Source organism: Gossypium hirsutum, chromosome A03 (assembly GCF_007990345.1).
Source record: "Gossypium hirsutum isolate 1008001.06 chromosome A03, Gossypium_hirsutum_v2.1, whole genome shotgun sequence".
Taxonomy (NCBI): domain Eukaryota; kingdom Viridiplantae; phylum Streptophyta; class Magnoliopsida; order Malvales; family Malvaceae; genus Gossypium; species Gossypium hirsutum.
Genome location: NC_053426.1, coordinates 94,285,265 through 94,295,526, shown reverse-complemented (window position 1 = coordinate 94,295,526; position 10,262 = coordinate 94,285,265). Strand labels below are relative to the sequence as shown.

Genomic DNA, 10,262 nt, shown 5'->3' with positions numbered 1-10,262 from the left:
ATACATGTCGAATTTGTTTACTTTTTATGTATTGTATAGATACTCACATGCCATACTGCATTGCATAGGATAGGGACGCTTTGAAAGGAGGAAGTACTGGCAGTTTATCTACAACTATTAGTGGTTTATCCACAAACTTACTGGTAACATTTATCTTCAAACCCATTATGCAATCAAAATATAATGGCAGTAAATTCACCTACAAACACTGGTGGTTTATCCACAACTTTTATTAGTAGCTATTATCTGTAAACCTGTTGTGTATTCATAACTACTAGCAACGTATTAACCTGCAACTCTTACTATGGAGTGTAGTGATAGAGTAAGACCTTATTCTTTACTATTAACCTAAAATTGCATTACATGGCACTCATAAGCATGTTTGAATAAAATTTCAATTATTGTTATTCTATATGACTGTTACCGTATTGAATACTATTATTATATGCTTGTTATTAATGTCCACTAATTTTCTTGTGATGGAACTCACACTGTGTAACACCCCTTACCCGTACCCGAGACCGGGACAAAGTACGAGGCATTACCGGACACAAACTCAGATATTTTGAAAAGACGAGTCATAAAATTTCATTTACAAATTCAAACCAATTGAACAAAATCATATTATCTCCATTATGGACCTAGGAGGTCCAAATCATACATTAAAAATGATCTGGGATAGAACCGAGAACTTAAGAAAATTTTATAAAAATTCCTAGGGTTAAGCCTCACACGCCCATGTGGAGGCAAGGCACACGCGTGTGTGCTTAGGGACACTCCCGTGCCCCTCACCCGTGTTGAATTATTGGATTTATTTTCCATTCCAAACTTACAGGTGTTTTCACACAGCCAAGCACACACCCATGTCCCTGGCCCGTGTTCCTCACTCGGCCTAGACACCCCCATGTCATCGCTCGTGTCCAAAAACTCAGACATTCTGTTTATGACATCATCATTCATTTTGAGGCACATGCTCGTGTGCTCGGTCGTGTCCTCCGTACGGTTGAGACATACAGCCGTGTCTCTATCCGTGTGTTTACTACAATGCAAATTGACCTAAAATTTTAGGTGCAAAGGACACACGGCCAGGCAACACACCAATAGGGGCTAACCGTGTGTCACACACGACCTAGGCACATGCCCGTGTGTCTACCTGTGTGGACCCTTTTAGGGCTATCTTCCAAGCCTTTGGTCTCCCACTAACAACCATACACACTTATAGACTTCATTGGTATTTAACATGGCCTAATTATACTCTTAAACAACCTTGGCACAACTCATTTCGTGTTAACCTCATTTCATCGGTTAAGTACATACTAAATTATCCTTTTTGTATTAGGAATTAACATAGCATATTTTACACTTTACACTTAGGCCATATTATAATCTTATACCATTATATGCTATATCCACTCTCAAGTTATTAGGTCCCATTTCATCCATCCATCCATGATAAACCTCATTATCATATCTCATGAAACATTTAAACATAAACATGCATCATTAGTAGGTTTACAACCTATATCAATATGAGCCATAACTCATGACCATATACAAAAGAATAAGTATACCATTAAGCCCTTACATTGGCTAGCCAAATGACACACATAATAAAATAACCAAAAACCCTATACATGCCATTAAACAAAATAAAAGTATCTATATACCAAAGCGGAACAAGTCGATAGTGTTGACAATGCTCCAACCGTTTTCCAATCTTCACGAGTCCACGAGCTCTATAAAATAGGGAAAGAGAAAGGGGTAAGCATTTATATGCTTAGTAAGTTCGGATAACTAGAAAGTAAACTTACCGATTAATTAGCATACAACCATATTAGGCAAGGATTCCAACAAGTATGAAATAGTTTCCCTATCTCATGCACTCAATCATCAAGTTAGTCTCATATCAATGCATCATATAATTAGTTTTAGATGAGCTCATCAATTCAATATTTCCATTCTTTATTTCTTATGTTAATACCGTTGAATTTCTCAGAAATCTCGATGGATAGCCCAATTACCGTTAAGTCATACATGTGATCATCTCAAGTACGCACTCCCGCGAACTTTACATCTTATGCCGAGATTACCAGTCTAGGCTAAACCCCACGTAGTAATAACTTATAGAGCAATATCGGGATTATCAGTCCAGGCAAATCCCTTTTAACGACAATTACTCTCATAAGTTCGGATCTGAATTACAAGTCCAGGCTAAATTCAGTCCTCAATCGGATTACCCGTCCGGGCTAAATCCTTAATGCACCTATATTCTTCAAGAGGCTCGATCACTCAAGGAACACCCATTCGGGCTAGATCCTTTCTATTTTGAGATCATTGGATTACTCGCCCGGGCTAAATCTTTTTCTGCACAACATCTAGGATCTCATGTCATGTAAGCCATAATATATCCATCGGATTTCCTTTTTTATTTCACCTATGACATTTATCATCTTTTCATTTACACTAGCACATTTCTTAGATTATCATGCAATGAATATCTAAATTTTCATACATTCAAGAACATGCATTATAAGTATATTAAGAGTTTACTTCAGGTTATACGAACTAACTTGGTAGTCATTTCGGATTCGCGTCCCGGTTATTCCGAAACCTTTCGTTTTCCATGGTCGACCTCCTGAATTGGTTCCTTGGGGTCGATACCAATAAAATTATATTATTAATACATCACATTATTCGTTTTAGGCCTAAAACTCACCCTTGGGCAAAATGACCATTTTACCCCTAACCTTTCACAATATTTACAATTTAGTCCTAAGTCTCGTGTAATGAAATGCATGTAATTCCTTGGCTACCCAAGCCTAGCCGAACATTATTCACACTTACAGCAGCCCATGTTTCTCTTTCATTCCATATTTCTCTACCCACTTTCACAACTTTTACAATTTAGTCCTTTAAGCCATTTCCATGAAAAATCACTTAGTAAAAGTTGTTTACCATCCTTTAAACTCTTATATTCTTTCATAAATAATCAAAACACAAACATCTAATACATGGGTAATTTTTTAAACATGAACCCTAGTATGAGATATGGGTAGAAATAGAAAGAGCATGTTACGAGGATCTCAAAAATACGAAAAACATTAAAAACAGGGCTAGGATTGACTTAGTATCAAGCTTGAAATGTTGGAAAACCCTAGCTATGGAGACCCCTAGAATTTCGGCAGCATGGAGAAGAAAATGAGCTGATTTTAGCTTGATTTTTCCCTTTTTATTTAGTTTATTACCAAATTACCAAAATGCTCTTCCTTACTAAACTTCCAAAAATTTTCATGCATGCCTATTTTTGTCCAAAAACTTAGAAATTGGATAAATTACTCTTTAAAGACCTCTAATTAATATTCCAAAGCAATTTCATACAAATTGGTTCTAGAACCCAAGTTTTGCTATTTATTCAAATTGGTCCCTAATTTCCAATTGGACACCTTACACATAGAATTTCTTTATAAAACTTTAACACATGCTTATTCTCATATCCTAGACCTCATAATGATCATAAAATAATTATTTTAATGTTGAATTTGTGGTCCCAAAATCACTATTCTGACTAGGCCCTAATTCGGGATGTTACACATTGAGCGTCATAGCTCACTTCCCCTTTTATTTTCTTCCTTACAGATAACCCACCAAGTTAGGGCGCAGACATGGCATCTAGAGGGTCTCGACTAAGTTTATATTTATAAAATTATTTTAGGCTCATTATTTGATTTATTATATTATTCAAAGACTGTATTATATTATTTTGAACTATGGCATGCGACATTGGATTTGGGTTTTTTTTATATATTGCATGACATTTAATTTAATTTTAAGACATCAAATTAGGAATAATTAATTAGTTATGCATGAACCCTGGTTTTCACTAAAAATGTAAATAGATATCAATTTTTTGCTGCTATAATATAATTAAAAATTTGAGTAATAAATAATTCAGAAATTAACTAAATTTTCTTCTAAGATAAATAAATGTTTTAAAATGACTGTTTTCAAAACTCGGTTAGCTTACTGGTCATTTCGGTGGCTACTGCAATCTTTTGAATACTATTATTGAAAGTCATGGTAAAACCGTCTTGAAATAAACAAGCAACAGAGATTAAATTTCTTTTAAATTTTGGTACATAGAAAATGTCTTGTAAAATAATCTTCCTAAAGCTATTAAAATAAAAATGAACTTTTCTCACTGCTTCTGCTGCTATTGATGGCAAAAAAAATCTGAATTCAGCGAGCTCTAATCCCAACCCGATCCATTAGGGCTCGATTTTTTTAAAAAAATTGAGTTCCAAATATTCATGCACATATCAATAAATCATGACACATCTATATTTCATTTTCATAATTAGAGTTCAAACACAAGTCACGTATTAAGCAATCCCATTTTCGGCTCACTAGCCACATACAAACAGCATGGTTTAGTTTGCTTTATGACACGATCTCTATGCACATACGGCTACCCGTCATACGTATAGACTAATTAACTCAACATATAATTCAAGTAGAATCATCATATCACCGTATATTTGTTATGCTCATACGTCATGACTTAATCAAATCGTAAACTAAGTCTCGTTACTCGAAAACTTACCACGGATGTTGTCGAACGATTTCGATGGCTATTCGACCACTTTTTCCTTCCCTTTATCGGATTTAGTTCCCCTTTGCTCTTGAGCTTAATTTAACAAATAAATTGATTTAATCATTTGAGCATCGAAAAGAGGAACTCAAAGTACTTAGCCCATATATATACATTAGACATTAAAGTCACATACATATGAAATCATGAATCAACTCAACATATTAACCCACACTCCCTTTTAGCCGATTGTCTAAGCCAAAATAAAAGCATCAATATGCTTGCCTCTAACCGAATACATGCAACACCAATCTTCTTTCTATGGCCGAATATGCATGTCTATGTTGAGGCCGATTGAAACACTTAATACATTCTACAATTATGGTTACTTGTATTGACTAAATACCAATTCGTTTTAAGTTCAAAACTCGGCTAATACACATATATACTCTAGAGATCAAATGCTAACATTTGCACTTCACCTTACTACCATTTTCATCCAAATAACATGATCAACAACCATGCTTCTCTTCTACTTCCTAACATGGCCGAATGCATCAAGACACCATACCACTTAAATTTTGGTCATGGGTTAAACAAAGAACTTAAGGCCTAACTCAAGAATGCTAAAAAGAAAATCCACCACCACATGTATCATTACAAAGCTTCACATTTAGCATGCAAATGGCATCAATCACAAATCCTCCTTAGCCGAAACTTAACCCATCTTCATGCCTCATCACCACAACATCAAACATCAACCAAGAAGACAACACCCATGGCCGAATATCATCTCCATCACATAGCAAAGATCTAAACCATGGGCTAGATAGAACTTAAGCTAACAAATAAATAAAATAAAATAAAATAAAACATGCATGAATCTCATGGAACAACACCAAACATACCTCCTCCTAAACACCAACCAACCGAACAAGAAGCCAGAAAATCCTTTCTTCTTCCTTTCTCCTTAAAATTTTCGGCCAAAGATGTTCAAGGATGAACACTTTTTTTTTTGTTTTCTTTCTTCAATTCACGCCAATGGGGGGCATGGGTGAGACAATTTTTTTTCATCACTCCTCCCTTTGCATTACTTTAATCCTAACCCCTTTTTTTATTCTTTCTAACATAACACACTACACAACATGTTTACAACATGTTTCCACCCATAGCATGGCCGGCCACTATGCTTTAATTTTGGGTAATTTGACATGCAAACCCATCATTTTCACAACATGCATTATTAGGCCACTTTACATTTGCCTAGCACATTTCTAAATTTTCTCACATAAGTCCTATTTGATAAAATTCACTTACAATTAACAAAATTCAAACATGAAATTTTCACACATGCATATGTACATATAATGAGCATCAACTATGACGGTTAATTATTTTTATGACTCGATTTAGTGGTCCGAAACCTTTCTGACTAGGTCAATTTGGGCTGTCACACAGATGCAGATACAGATTCAAGCTTGAGCACATTCAATGCACATTACAGAATCACAATTCCATAGTGATCCCATATCAAATATAATGCAACCGTGCTGCTAGATATTAGGAATAATCTGCCTTTTAGAACACTTCCACCTATATATATCATTCCACCCCAATCGCAGTAATAGAACATGCATACAGAATTAACAGATAAATCCTGCTTAACATACTTTCATAAACAGATAACAAATAAACAAACATAGGCATGCTCAGAACCATAATTCAGTCTAACAGATCACTTGGTTTTAGGGTTAGATAGCATTTACCGGCCCTACAGTATGCCCACAGTCTACTAGGACGACCCGTGCGACCCTACCAAAAATTTCAGAATAATGGGCCCACATCCCCGTTTGGGCCTACATGTCTATGTGGCCCACACACCCTGATTGGTCTTACCCGTGTGGATCACACGACCTGGCCCCGTTACCACATACCCGTGTCGCATGCCCGTGTAGGCCCACATGCCTATAATCTTTCAATTACATCCACCTTTGCTTTGTCGTTTCTTCTTGGATAGTACATCCTTCATAAACTTCACGTAATTCGGCATTTGTTTAAAGCCTCCACCAATGGATTATTGATGTGTAATTGCTTCAAAACATCCAAAAACTTCTTAAATTGCACCTTATGTTTCTACTTGTGTTGCTGTAATCTTTGTGGATATGGAGGTGATGGAACTTTCGGTTGAACCGGACAACTCTTTTGAGTCGGTAAATCTGCATCCAAAAAAGATGTTAAAGTATCTGAATTCACTAAGTTAGGATTTACCTTACCAGTCTTTGCAGATTCTGATTCTTTTGGTGTAGGAATTTCAATAGTTGGTTGACTTTCCTCCTTTTCAACAAGCTCGTCTTCGACATCAATCAATCAGGGTTCCAAAATTTTACCATTTCACAATGCCACTGCCTTGATATGTTCTTTACCCAAGTTTCTTGGATTCTCAGTATCACTCGGCAAGATTCCTTGCGGTCTGTTACGAAGCTCCGTAGCTAACTGACCCATTTGGTTTTCCAAATTTTTTAGTGTTGCTACTTGGCTCTGGATCAAAGCTTCATTCTTTTCCATGTACGTTTTCAACAACTTCTTCAAACTGTTTGATGCCTCAGCTTGAGGTGGTTTTTAAGCTTGCTGATTAAACCCTTGAGATTGGTTGGGTTTATGCTGTATAGAGTTGTTGATTGGTCCATTTCCTTGGTTGCTCCAAGAAAAGTTAGGAGGATTACGCCATGAAGGATTATAAAAGTTGGACTAGGGTCCTTGTCCACTCCTATTTTGATGTTGGTTTCCCCGCATAGTACACTGACTCGGGATTCAATGGGAAATTCTCAAAAGAATGACCTTTCCCACAGTATACACAGGAAACTACTTCAAATGGACTTGGTGGCTAAGCTGCAAAATTATTAGCACTATTAGCGGTAAACTATTTTAACATAGACGAAATTGATGATACCTGAGCTGATAACGAAGTAAGAGCATCAACTTCATGAACTCTAGCTACATGTATTGCTTGCGATCCTCTTGATGATCTCAAAAGCCTAATTATAAGACTTAGACAAAATTGCACCATTCACAGAAGCATCTACCATTAATCTTGTATATGCATTGAGACCATTATAAAATGTCTCCAACTGGATACAATGAGGAATCCCATGATGAGGACACTTATGAAGTAACTCCTTGAATCGCTCCCAAGCCTCATACAGAGACTCGCCATCCAATTGTTGCAAAGTTGTGATCTCGTTCCTCAACTTAGCTTTCTTGCTAAGCAAGAAATACTTAACCAATAATCTCTCTGCTAATTCTTTTCATGTAGATATGGAACTTGGTGGCAATGAATTGAGCCATTCTCATGCTCGATCTCGCAACGAGTATGGAAATAGCTTCAACCTCAATACATATTCAGTCATGCCGGCTATCTTAAATGAATCACTCACCTCCATAAACAATCGAATGTGGAGATATGGATCTTCTGTGGGCATACCACTAAATTAGCCCACCGTTTGTAGCATTTGAAACATCACTGGTTTCAATTCGATTTGGGTTGCCTCAATATCTGGCCTTCTAATTCCTGGATTTAACTTAATGAAAAGTGGCACGGGATATTTTCTGATGTATCGATCCCTATCATCAGCAATGAGGATGGAATTTCGTATATGATCGGCTTCATTACCTTGGTCTTGATTCTGATTTCCAAGGTCCATCTCGACTTGTCTTTGAGCTATTCGTTTACGTCTTCTTTGTCTGAAAGTTCGCTCAATTTCAGGGTCTATTGGAAGTAAATAGATAATCTGATCTATGCTCATAAACCCCTAAAAATAAAATCACAAAATTAAAAAGAATAAGTTAGTAATGTTAGAAGTAACCAAATTGAAAATAAATAATTTCACAAAAAATGATTATGGCAACAGTTGACAATCCCCGGCAATGGCGCCAAAAACTTGTAACGCCCGGGCTTATGCAAGTATACACAGTCGTTATCAAGTAATAAGTAAGTATCAAGTTATCGTCTCCACAAGGATTGTATTTGTACTAAGCCAATTAATTTGTAAAATTATATTAACAATTTGATAAATAAAAAAACAATAATATTGAGACGTGATGAAAAATTAAGTATATGAAACTAAATGTAATGATCCCTAATGCAATTTATCCTAAGTATGCAAACTATATGAATGAAATAGATTTTAGCAGAATTAACACAATAAGCAACAATTATAACATAAATAAGCTAGGACAATTACTTTAATTAAACTCAAATTATTATCAACATGCTTATTAATATTCGGAAAAACATTCCATGGCAACTCGATCTTTCATGAGTTTGGAAACCACATTAGGTCCTTTCGGAACCCTTTACTTAGTAAATACGCATTTTACTGATCCTTATTTACTAAGGGTTTCTTACTATTCGTGTGAAGTAACAAGGACGTGTTAGGTTTGAAACAATTTAATCACACAAACCTAAAAACTATGCAGATAACAGGGCCTGGTTAAGGTTGTTATGCAACATGTAATTTAATCGGGTTAGAATCTAAATTGAGCATGGACATTTCAATTATGTGTCCATTAGCCGTCGTCTGGTTAGGATCACTCAGCTAATTCAGGTGCATTTCAATTACGTATGAACGAATTATAGACTTGATTTTAATTGAAAACATGATTGACTGAGGCACAAATATTATAACCACGAATCAGATAAATATTATTCAATCAAAATAATCATCCTAGCTTAAATAAAATTAAGTTATCATTGTTGTAAACAAGAACAGTAAACACATAGCAAACATTCTTGAATTGAGTTAAAGAAAAGAAATATTAAACCCAAATCAAAGTGGTTGTCACCCAAGACTCTGACTGACAAGGGCTCCTTCGTTCTTTTCATTCTCTCCTTTGTTGATGGCTCTCCAAGGTGGTCAACCAAGGGCTCTTTAAGAGGCTAACTTGCTAAAAATATTTATGCAAACATGATGATAGGTGTGAGGGTTAAGAGAGTTGAGAGAGGAGAGAATGATGAATGAGTGAGGGATGATTAGAAAAGTGAGAAATGGGGTCTTATTTATAGGTGAGGCAAGGGAGCTAGTTTGCTAAAAATAGGAGTGTCCATCTTTTGAGAATTCCTCCAAGGGTGGCTGGCCATGATTTGTGGAAATGTGGCTCATTTTTGCTTGATTTAAGTGCCATACATCATCAGGATCAAGACTCGGTCAATTGCAAATCTCTAGGTAATTCTCTGATTTCTTCAACTCTTCAAGGGCCTTGTACAATTAAACCACAATTTGATTTATGAACATCCACATGCAGCCGAATTTTGGGTTGACTTGGTCCTCCATTTGGATGGTTTTGTAATCAAAATAAAGCTCTCAGACCTATCCAAAAATAATAGATAATTTAGAGGACCAAAGAAAATAATTTAACCACTTTAATTAATCAATTTACTTAATTAATTAAATCCCAGTTTATTAATGAAATATATTAAAATAAATTATTAAATATAACTTTATATTTTATTATTTAATTTAATCATGCATGGCCCATTTTATAGCTTGAAAATATAATATGCTCAAATTAATATAAAAGAAGCCATTTTCTGCATGAAAACTATATAATAAAGAATAAAATCACATTTTAATAATTTCTATGTCCCAATTTCATATTTTCATATATTTCATTAATT

At 35.4% G+C, this 10,262-nt stretch overlaps 1 non-coding gene across 1 annotated transcript; it reads left to right on the top strand.

The window, feature by feature from the left end:
- Positions 1-7,732: 7,732 nt before the first annotated feature.
- Positions 7,733-7,839, top strand: LOC121225542 (small nucleolar RNA R71). The gene has a single exon (XR_005923408.1). It is a non-coding gene; the product is annotated as a small nucleolar RNA R71 (small nucleolar RNA).
- Positions 7,840-10,262: the final 2,423 nt, after the last annotated feature.